Below are 11284 nucleotides of genomic sequence, written 5' to 3'. Positions count from 1 at the left end.
AACATAGATGTAGTAACATACATAATTAGTTATGTACGTAACATGCATAATATATTACTATATACATACATGTTACTATCTGTGCTGTAAAACTACGGATGTATTCCTGCCAGCTCCCACTCGCTTGTAGAACAGACTTTCATTTCTATTAGAAAAAAAAATTAGATTAGTTTACGCCACCAAATTCTGAACGAATTCTAGCGAAAAAAACGCTTACTCGGAAACGATTCTCCCTTTTGGCGCTGGTCTGGAAACGATTTTTCCCCCCTTTACCGCTACGCTCCGTATTGCAATGATCCACGGATGAGAGTCTTATTTTGAAGTTTACAATCTGGTACCACTTCCGATGGATCGTTTTGAGTAGCAGAGACAGACATGCCCAGCCCGCTATGGCTGGAGATTTGTAAAGACGGTAATGGACTTTAGTCTCGTGAATCACGGTCAGCTCCAACCTATTGTGAATTGTGTTTCTGACAGGCAGTTCCGACTTGCTGCGCATGCACGACACTCACTGTATCTGCCGGCCACAGAGTACTGTAGTAAGATTACTCTTTGTGCCAGCATGCGCGCTCGGAATTGTCACGCAGCATGCGCGACACTCACTGTATCTGCCGTACTATATACAGGTGAGTGCTAGGTACTCACAGTAATTTCTTCTTTTTTTTTCGTTTTCATAAAGAATAAAAAAATTTCCTGACTACATAAGAATTTGATTATAAAAATAAAAGTAGATAATTATAAGAACAATGGAAATAATAATTAAAAATTAATAATAATTGCCTATTTCCATTACTGTTTATATAACTACCTACTTTAATTTTTATTTATATAATTAAATTCTTATGTAGTTAGAAAATTGCTTTTTATTCTTTCTGAAAACGAAAAAAAAAAATAAATAAATACTGTGAGTGAGTAGTACGGCAGATACAATGAGTGTCGCGCATGCTCAGCAAGTCGGAACTGCCTGTCAGAATACGATTCACGACAGGTTGGAGCTGCCGTTGACTTGCGACACAAGTAAAGTGCGGCATAAAGTAGACCAACCAGCAATTTTACATTTTTGGAACATATAAAATTTAAATATATAAAGTTAACCGTAATCCTTTCTTTAGCTTCGCACAGTCACAGCAACATAGTTTCGGAGCGATCAGTTCCGAGCTGTGACTGAACAGGTGCTAAAAAAAACTTCACAAATCTTTCTGAAAGTAAATAAACTATTCTTAGCAGAACGCATGTTCCGTGAAATAGACTGAAACATCGTTAAGTCACAGGTTGCCGCGGTACGCTAAAGTAATGCATTACCAAGTTTTGCCACACGCTTTTCTCTGTGGCTCATGTATACGGGTGTTTTCGGAGTTTCTGACATTCCAGAAAAATTCTGAATTTCTGATAGTGTACTGCGTCGTTTGAACCTTTCCGTACCACAGAACTACAAATTAATGGCTGCAAATACTAAATCACAAAAACAAACTCACGTAGCAAAAGATTCAAACTCGGTATTAAAAAAAAACTTCGTTGTAGGTATGGAATACAAGCAGGAGCGACAGGCGGGCAGCTTCCCAGGGCTCATTGTGTGTGCGAGGGAGGGGGAGGTGTAAATGAAGTCCGGATGCGCTAAGACGAAGAGTATCTTACTACTCTGTGCGTTAAAAGAGAAAAGGCTGGCCACTCCGACGAGGCCGTTTTGCCTCGATTGACGCAGACTCTTTACACCCCTTATCACATGCACAATCACCTTTATCATTTAGTACAGTAATCCAGCACCTGTACATGTAGAAAATATGGGCCAACCGATCACAAGATGGTTGAGGTGTCCTTATTTTTAGTTTTGGTTTCGCTTTCGTATCGCTGGAACAGAGGTACAGATATTCGGCGGAATGATTGCAGTGGAAGAAGGCTACGCTTTCCCAGATTATCGTTCTGAAAATACTGAACAGGTAAGAAAAATAATCTTTCATTATAAAACTTAAAAAGGTTTAAATTCAAAGCTAATTATTGCAATTTTTGTTTTTGAGTTATACCTCAGTATGTGCCTGAGTACTGATTTGTGTAGAGGTGACTAGACTAAAAGCCAAAAATGTGTTCCACAGGGGTTTTTCTGGCCATCATTCTTCCAATGGAGATTAAGACGTTCAACTCTTATTATTATACAAGATTTCCGGGCAAGTTAATCATATTGATGTTTCAGAAAATGCCTGTGAACTTATATCTAGGACAACAATCTCGTGCCGTAAAGACCTATTCTGCAACGTGGAGAATAGAACTTGCGGCATCGGACTGGCGTTGTGTTATTCATTCTGAAGTCTTCCTATAAGTTAGACCTCAGAATGCCGCAAAAATATGGTTCATCCAGGGGCTCACATCTGGTGAGTATGGGCTTGGCACACCCAGGGTCCTCAGCTGGATATCATCATTCTTCTCTTTCTTGGTGATTTCCTTCTACTTTTCTCTCTCTTTCTCTCTCTCTCTCTCACACACACACACACAGTAACTCAGAAATTTTTTTTTGGCTGGTGCAGCATAAGCCTTGGGCTTCCTTGCGCCATATGGCTAATAATTATAAATCTTCTGCTAAAGCTAATGTGTGTGGCTAGAGGCATAAGTGCACAAACAAAACGTTTATTGGTAAACCAACAATACTACATACAAGCAACACCTGAGTTAAAAGGAGCAATTTGCTACATACATCCATTAGTGTATAACATTAAGGCTACATGTGTCCAACAGGTTTGTGTTCTTCATGACTCAGGCTACATGTACTCAGTGATCGAATTTGCATATTTTAAGAGTACAAGTGTGTAGGTGTTACATGTGTGGTAATGCTTTTGTGGATAACAGTTGTCTCATTACATTAGTGGTAGATGGCTTTCATCAACCGGTGAAATACCACCACTTTGCTTATTGGAGGCTTGAAGTGGTGAAATCCATGTTTAGTCTCTAGAGCAAAGTTTCTGGCATCGCCCTCCCCCCCATACTTCTCCTTCAACCCTAATCCAAGCATGGTACTAAGTACTATAGGTTCTAATACCTCTCATGTTTGGGGTTCACATAAAAAAAAAAAAGACTAATTGGTTAGTGGTGAGGCAAGTAACATTACATCAGATCATTTTTTGCTGAGGAGGTATGCTTATGTACTAAATTTAGAGTATAAACAAGTAGAATCTACTAGTTAAGAATTGTCTGATCTGCCTATGCTGGTTGTACCTCTCTGATTCTACTCAATTCTACAGGGATCTTTAGGCGCCTCCGTAGCCAGGTGGGAAGGAGCAGCAGTGCATAGCACAGGCTTCTTGATTAGACTGGGGTTCGAGCCCATCACCACCAAATACGGAGGATGTGAAAAGGTCAGGGAATGACCACCGCGTATCCCAGAGCAATATGGCCTTAGTTGCTAATGCTCCTAAAAACCAAATAACTAACTAACAGGGATCTTCAGTTGCTAGATCTCTGGGAAGGATACTTCTGATGATACTTATTGTGATGAGAGCGACTTCCTAGGTATATGGAAAATATTTCTGTTATATACAAGGTGAAAGGTGGGCAGTTGACCAGAATCGGCGATTGTCATGGAGAAAAAGGTTCTCCTCTGTTTTCTAGGCTAGACTCTTGTTAGCGAACGACAACTCTTGTGATCCAATCAGCAAGAGCGAAGCCCAAAAGAAAGAATCAAGATGTGACCAATGGCAGCCACGACAAGAAATCAGGAAGAACAAGAACTAGCAGCAGAACACTGTTACCCATCTGAATATATAGGTCCCCCCCCCTTTTGCCAGCACCATGTTCTCATTGGCTAGGGAGATCATTAGTTGGGGAACAAATTTCCAGGGATTGTTATTTGGGGACAAGGAACATCCAAAACAAAACTCGTCAGTGAGAAAAACAAATTTCACAACAGGGCTAGGTAGGAGTACCAGATATCTCAGCAGGTGTCCGCTGGGCTTGGAAGCCTGGTTTCCTGCATAAGAGCTATTCAGTGCAATCAACCAATGGCTAGAGATTCATATTTCACCTTGAAGTCTATTTTGGAAATCGTACTCATTCCTTTCTGGAGAAAACTTGGTCAACAGTTGCTAGAATAACATTAGCTCACTCTGATGTGGCCCACTTAACAAGAATCGGATAGTGTTACATTTCCTGTCCTTCACCTAGTAAGCTGGAGAAGGCGGATAGTCGCAGGATCGAATTACTCACTACAAGTACAGTGGTGGCCAAAAGTATGAGGTGACTTGGCTAATTAATAGCCTTTTAAGGTAAGCACTAGGTGAGAATACAGCTATTCTACAAAAGTAGTAATATTCATACAGTGCAAGGAAGCCACAGGCTTTTACTGCACTGGTTGGGGAAATAATAATAATAATAAAAAATAAAGGAGTAGATAAGAAAATACAAATTTATAAGCTTTCCTCTTCAGATAAGTAACCACCCAGTTGATCCTTGAATTTATTCCAGCTGTCAGCATTAACTACCTGCCGAGGCAACCTGTTCCAGCAGTTGATGACTTGCTGACTAAAAGAAAACTGTTTACAATCTAGTCTAAACATCCTCCAGGGGTGGGCCATCCCGAGGGTGAAAGGGGTGCACTACACCCGAGCGCCAACGTTCAAGGGGCACCTGAAAACTTGAAACTTACATATATGAAGAAAATTTTAAAAGAGGGAGTGCTAGGTTTCAATTGGCAACCGGGCACCACCTACCTTAGGAATGCCCCTCTGAACCTCCCCTGTAATTTGTATTTATGCCCTCGAGTTCTGGAATTATTTATGACAGTGAAAATCCCGCCTTCATTAATCTTACTGACCTCTCTTAGTCCCCAACAAAACGCGAAGCAAAACAAACTGGGAAGACATGTATAAGGAACTTCTCTCTTACAGTTCACCTGTGAAAATAAAGGATTTTTTAAGATGGAGTGAGGCCCTTTTAATGCGAAGCGCCAAGCTTTAGCTTGTTTAGCTTATATGTAAATCAGGCCCTGCGTAAAGGTAAAACTAATTTAAGAGTAAATTTTATCATTCTTGAAGAATAATAATAAAAAAAAAGGAACGAAAATCAAGTATGATTTTGTATATACAAAGAATTTGGTTAAATGTTAGAATAATTCTTACCCATGGACCTCTGCGACAGGGACCAATGGATAAGCGTAGCAGTAAAGGAGTTGGGGAGGAATAATTTCCTGATTTTAAACCGTCACCAAAGGGAGAAACTCCTTTCCCAATAAACAGTTTAGGGGATCCCCCAAACACTGGTTTTTAAATCGGGAAACAAAATTAAACGTGAAGGAATGTATTGCATAGGGGCAGGCCATCCCGAGGGTGAAAGGCATGCACTGCACTTGGGCGCCTGAGAACCTAAAACTTACATACACATGTGAAGAAAATTTTAAAGGGGCACCAAATTTCAATTGGCACCCATGTGCCACATACCCTAGAAATGCCCCTGAGATTGTGCAATTACTGCTAAGCTTATCCATTTCTCCGTGTCATAAAGATGATCCATGGGCAGGGGCATTCCTAGGGTATTTGGCCCCCCCCCCCTTTAAAATTTTCTTCATATGTGTAAGTTTCAGGTGCCCCTTGAACATTGCCGTCTGGGTACAGTGCACCTCTTACACCTTCGGGATGCCCGCACATGTCCATAGAAAAGAGTGTTATTCTGTAATTTAACCAAAAATCTTGGCTGAAATTTAGTATCCGAGTGTCCGGTACCGGCCTCCGTAGCCGAGTGGTCATGAGTGGAATTGCAGTAGCACACGCTCTTTGAGTAGACAGGGGTTCAAGCCCCTAACTGCTAATTACAGTCGATCTGCCAACCTGCACTGGACCAGCATGGCAAATTATGGTGCCTCTTTAACCAGTGCTTACATTAATTTCCCCAAAACAGAAGTTAAACTAACAGGTCTGTAATTACTCATGTCCCCCTTTGATCCCTCTTTGTGAATTGGGGATACATTTGCACATCTCCAGTCGATGGGGACCTCCCCTGAGTCCAAGGAAGCTCTCATAATTATGGCTAAGGGTTTGCTTACTTCCTTTGCTGCTTCCTTTAATATAACTGGATAGATCCCATCCACCGGAGGTGCTTTCCTTATGTTTAACTTCAACAATTTCTCCTCCACTTTGCTCTCAGTTATTTCAAAATCATTTGGCTTCCTGCCAGAGTTCGATAAACTTCTGGCATTCCCCTCCTTGAATATCTCCTCATGTGCGAATGTAGATGGAAAATACTCATTCAGTCTGTCAGCTGCCTGATCAGGACCATCAACAGTCAAACCATCAATATCAAGTGGGCCAATCTGATTCATCCCCTTCCTTCTATAATTTTTACATAAGTAAAGAATTCTTTGCATCTTTTGCCAAGAATTTCTCGTAATCTGTCTTTGTCTGTCTAACCTCCACTGTCTGGAATCAAACTGTTGATATACAGGGTGATTCACTACCAGTGCGACAAACTTGCAGGAGGTGTAGGGGGCACAAAGACAAATCGGAATCACATAGCATTGCAGGGTCCGAAATGCCTTCGTCATGCAGTAGAGGACGTTGAACGGGAGGTCGCGTGAACAGCGATCCCGCTGGAAGTCAGCATTTGCGAACCGTTTCTGTTGAAGAAACCAAGTAGCAAAAGTCCTCCGGAGTGGATAATCCACAGGCTCCAATGATTGGACGCATTGCAGATGATGTGAACTCATTTGGTTTGTTGACAGTATCCTCCATACAGTGGATTGGGAAATACCCAGTCGTTGGCCTATCGCTCGAGTACTCGGATTGCCTTCTGCAAGACGTAGGACATTCTCCTCATTTTCTGGCCTCCTCGTCGTTTGCTCTCGATTCATGGTACCTGTCGTGAAACAACCAGTCTCGCGTAACCTTCTGTGCACACATGCGAAAATCATATGATGAGGAGCATGCCTGTGCGTGAAACGTTCCTGGTACAAGCGCAGAGCGGCACGCCTGTTACAGTCCGCAGCTCCATACGCGAGGTGCATGTTGGCCAGTTCAGCGTTTGAATACTCGTCCATCCTACTGCCCCGGGAACCGGTTCGCAAATGCTGACTTCCAGCGGGATTGCTGTTCACGCGACCTCCCGTTCAATGTCCTCTACCGCATGACGAAGGCATTTCGGACCCTGCAATGCTATGTGATTCCGATTCGTCTTTGTGCCCCCTACACCTCCTGCAAGTTTGTCGCACTGGTAGTGAATCACCATGTATATGCCTCACGTTTCATGTAGTGGAAGCTTCTGTTATTGACAGGCTGGTGTTCAATTGCTTGCATTCATTGAAGAATGTGGGTTTTTGATTTGTATTTCACTCACTGACAGGTCTAAAGGGAGTTTTAATTTCAAAATTTATAATTTAAAATATATGTTTTTAATGTAAAGATGTATTTTTCACAGCGTTGTTTTGAAAATAAAGGTGGCACCAAAAATGTGAACAATTTTTAGTTATTTCTTGCTGTTTTAGAAATGCACGTGTGCAGGGTCGAAGTGACTCTGCACACAAAATTAAAACAGTCCTTCACGTATGATCAAAAAGTTCAGGAACTAAATGTATTTTGAAATATTGAAGCTTACCTGCAATTCTGATTGTCAGCCTTGCTTGAGAATAGACCTTAACAAAACGTGGTCTCTAATCTTTATATCGTCTGCTGCAATTGACATTGTTTTTTTTTTTTTTTCCCTGATTGAAAAACAGCATTCTCCCTTAATGATAGACGAAACAACATAGTTGTAGACAAAGAGGATAGTATTCCATTATGTAATATCTATCAGGATTTCTTTCAGAGTTTTATTGATGTGCTCCACTATTCCATTACTCTGGGGATAAAATGGATTTGTAGCTCTTCTTCAGAAATTTAACATAGTTGAAGAAACACATCTGAAGAGAAATTTGGACCACTATCCATTAACAAAGTCTGAGGTGTCCCATATCTGCATATTATGCTATTAACCAAAACTTGTTCTAAAGTTTCAGATCATTGATTCCTTCAGTTCATCTAGAAAACATGTCCGTGACAACTAGTATATATCTATTACCCTTGAATGGTTGAGGAAGTGGACCTACAATGTCCATAACAATATGCAGGAAACTCCTGGTGGGCAGTATAACAGGTTGTAGTGGTGCCTTTCCTCTGAACATACCTCTCGGTTGGCACTTGTGGCAAGCTGTAACATATTCCATGTCTTCTTTTATAGCTCAATATACAAACCTTTCTAAAATCAGCCCATAGTTTCCCCAGTACCAAGATGATCAACATTGCCATCATGTTAAGTACTAAATAACCATGGTCTCATCTTAGGAGCTGTAACGGGACATACAGTTCTGCCTTAATGCGTTTTAATCTCATCTCCCTATCTGAATTTTAATTCATATCTGTATAAGCTTGTTCTGGCTTGAGTTAAGCATATTACAGGCCAAGTTTTGATTCTTCCTGTTCCTTTGCAATTCTTAAAACACCCTATCTTCCAATTCAAAATCCTTGATAGAAGGACTGACACTAGTGTCTGTACTCATGAGGTATGCATTATTTGAACCTTTGTATTGGCATCATTCACAGGGTGTAACCGACCTGAATATTATCAACTTTCATGGGAATAACCTTATCCAAATAGGTAATCCTTTTGTGTTGATAAACCAAACTTACATTTATTTGTACTAAAAAAGGTTCTCCAAGAATTACATCAGAGTCTAAGGTTCAGTCTATCAGTGATGTAGAAATGACATGAAAGCATACTAGACTTTCTTTAGTATGCATAGAAGCCATGAATTTTCTATTCAAGAGAATAACAGATGTGAAAAGCTTCGGTGAGTCAATCTGGATTTCGTTTTCTTCAACGTCACTTTTACTTTTTATTTTATTATTTTTTTTAGATCTGAGCAAAAAGTATGCAATTGTTAACACCACTGCATCCAACAGCACTAGTAGTACATGAATATCTGAAATAATGATATCTACAGTGCTATGAGAAAATTAAATCCTTGTTGACTCACTGAGGCTTCTCACACCTGTTATTAGCATTGGCATTAATTGAGATATATGATGCAAGGAAGCAAAAAAAATAAAAAACCTTTCCCATTTAACCCATCCGGTCACTCCAAATGTTTGTCAAGTTCAGCCTTAAATTTATTTAAATTGATTATATTTAAATATGATCATCTAGACAAGACTGCAGTAATAGTTAAGACTTCAAATAGGTCTACGGGGTTGGGAATATTCATATTGTGAATTAAGCAGTTGACGCCAACCATGTTAAAGCATGTTAAATTAAAATAAACACAAAAAACCAAATAAATAATTTAATATTACTCTGATAAAAATGTCAAAATACTAATTACAATAAATACTATTTACAATAACTTTACAATTTACAATAAAGTAATAAAAGCGTTAAAACCAATAAAATACAATAAAATATACAGAGATAAAAGCATTAAAACCGAAGCTTTCGAAGGCATCTGCCTCCTTTTTCAACAGCACACTTTTGTTGTGCTGTTAAAAAAAAAAAGGTTTTATGAGCTATGGTGATCCTGCTTAAATACTCGCACGCTCACAGCACTCCTCACGTCGTTCAAAAACACGTGCAATGTGCTCCTCGTGTGTTACGGAACCAGAAATGGCTCGGGAGCGTGCCAGGTGGAATCATTCATCCTGTCCAAGAATCACTGCCTCAAAGAGGGGATGAATAAGGGAAAGTCTTGCCTGACCAATTTGATTGGATACTATGATGCAGTCACAAAAGAACTGAATGCAGGGAATAACTTTGATATTATATACTTGGATTTTAGAAAGGCTTTTGATACTGTTGCACATGGAACACTGCTGCACAAATTGGAGCAGTGTGGCATTGGAGGCAAATTGCTGCTATGGATAAAGGGGTGGTTGAGGGGGAGAAGACAGAGAGTGGTAATCAATGGACACTGCTCATCGTGGACTAATATTATTGGTGGAGTCCCTCAGGGTTCAGTATTGGGTCCATTATTGTTTTCTGTATTTATAAATGATATTGATGATGGTATATCAAGCTTAATGTCCAAGTTTGCAGACGATACGAAGGTTGGCAGGGTTGTCAAGGACACTACTGACACTATGCTACTGCAACAGGATCTGGAAAGGTTGAGCAGATGGGCTGAGAGGTGGCAAATGAAGTTTAACATTGACAAATGTAAAGTACTACATATGGGAAACAGCAACCCCAGAGCAACGTATCAACTCTGTGGTACTACACTGACAGTGGTAGAGAATGAAAAGGACCTGGGGGTGGTTGTGCAGTGCAGACGGGCTGCAAGAGTAGCTCATGGTTGTATTGTCGATGATATATAGGAATTTTTCTAGCAGGGATAAGGAGGTGATTATTCCCTTGTATAAGGCAATGGTCAGGCCACATCTAGAGTACTGTATACAGGTCTGGAGGCCTCATTTCAAGAAGGATGTAGGGATGCTGGAACGAGTACAGAGAAAGGCAACAAGAGTGGTGAATGGAACAAAGGGTTGCTCTTACGAAGAAAGGCCTAAGTTTTGCAAATTACAGTGTCTGGAGACTAGGCACCAGCGAGGTGATCTGATTGAGGTGTATAAAGCCTTGAATGGTTTGAGCATGCTCAATGCTGATGGGATTCTTCCTCTTGCTCAGAATAATCACCTGAGAGGGCATAAATTCAAATTGAGGAAAGACAGATGTACGATAGACGTGAGGAAATTTGCCTTTAGCCAGCGGGTTGTTGGTTGGTGGAACAGACTTCCATCCCTTGTCGTGGAAGTTGATAGCCTAAATAAGTTTAAGGCTCAGCTGGACAGGTATTTCGAATGAACAGAGGGGTGAAGTGGAAGTGGTTATTTTTTATTTATTTATTTATTTTTATTTTATTTTATTTTATTTTTTGGCTGATGCTGCGTAAGCTTGCTTTTTTGCATCAAATGCCTCTACTAATGCTAATGCGTATTCCCCTGTCCCTATTGATAGTATTCTTCTCAAAGGAACAAATTTGCAAGCTCTCGAGCCATTTGCAGTCCCAAAACCTATGCGCCAAATCGATGATAACTGCTTCGTCCAGGGAGATTTGATGATGCTCCTCCCAAAAATGCTTCGCTGCAGCAGATTTTCCATAGGCTTTTTGATCACCAACATTATAATTGTTCATTAGAGATTTAACAGATGCACAGTTTTCAAGCTTTTGAATAATTTCAAGCTTTTTGTTTAACTGAAAGCGCAACCTGTTTTGCCTTTACCTATCATTTTCGCGATTTGTAAACAAAAAAATATATATTTACTATAAAAAAATTTCATCATCCCT

At 40.2% G+C, this 11284-nt stretch overlaps 1 protein-coding gene across 1 annotated transcript in view; it reads left to right on the top strand.

Moving 5' to 3' along the window:
- Positions 1 to 1591: 1591 nt before the first annotated feature.
- The window catches only part of LOC150083334 (uncharacterized), a 90278-nt gene continuing 80585 nt past the window's right edge, over positions 1592 to 11284 (top strand). The window contains exon 1 of the mRNA XM_090377191.1: positions 1592 to 1937. The gene's annotated coding sequence lies outside the window, so the exon portion shown is untranslated. The remainder of the gene's footprint in view (positions 1938 to 11284) is intronic.

This window comes from Mastigoproctus giganteus, chromosome 7 (assembly GCF_048544385.1).
Source record: "Mastigoproctus giganteus isolate SK-2022 chromosome 7, ASM4854438v1, whole genome shotgun sequence".
Taxonomy (NCBI): Eukaryota; Metazoa; Arthropoda; class Arachnida; order Uropygi; family Thelyphonidae; genus Mastigoproctus; species Mastigoproctus giganteus.
This window is presented reverse-complemented; position numbering and strand designations above follow the sequence as displayed.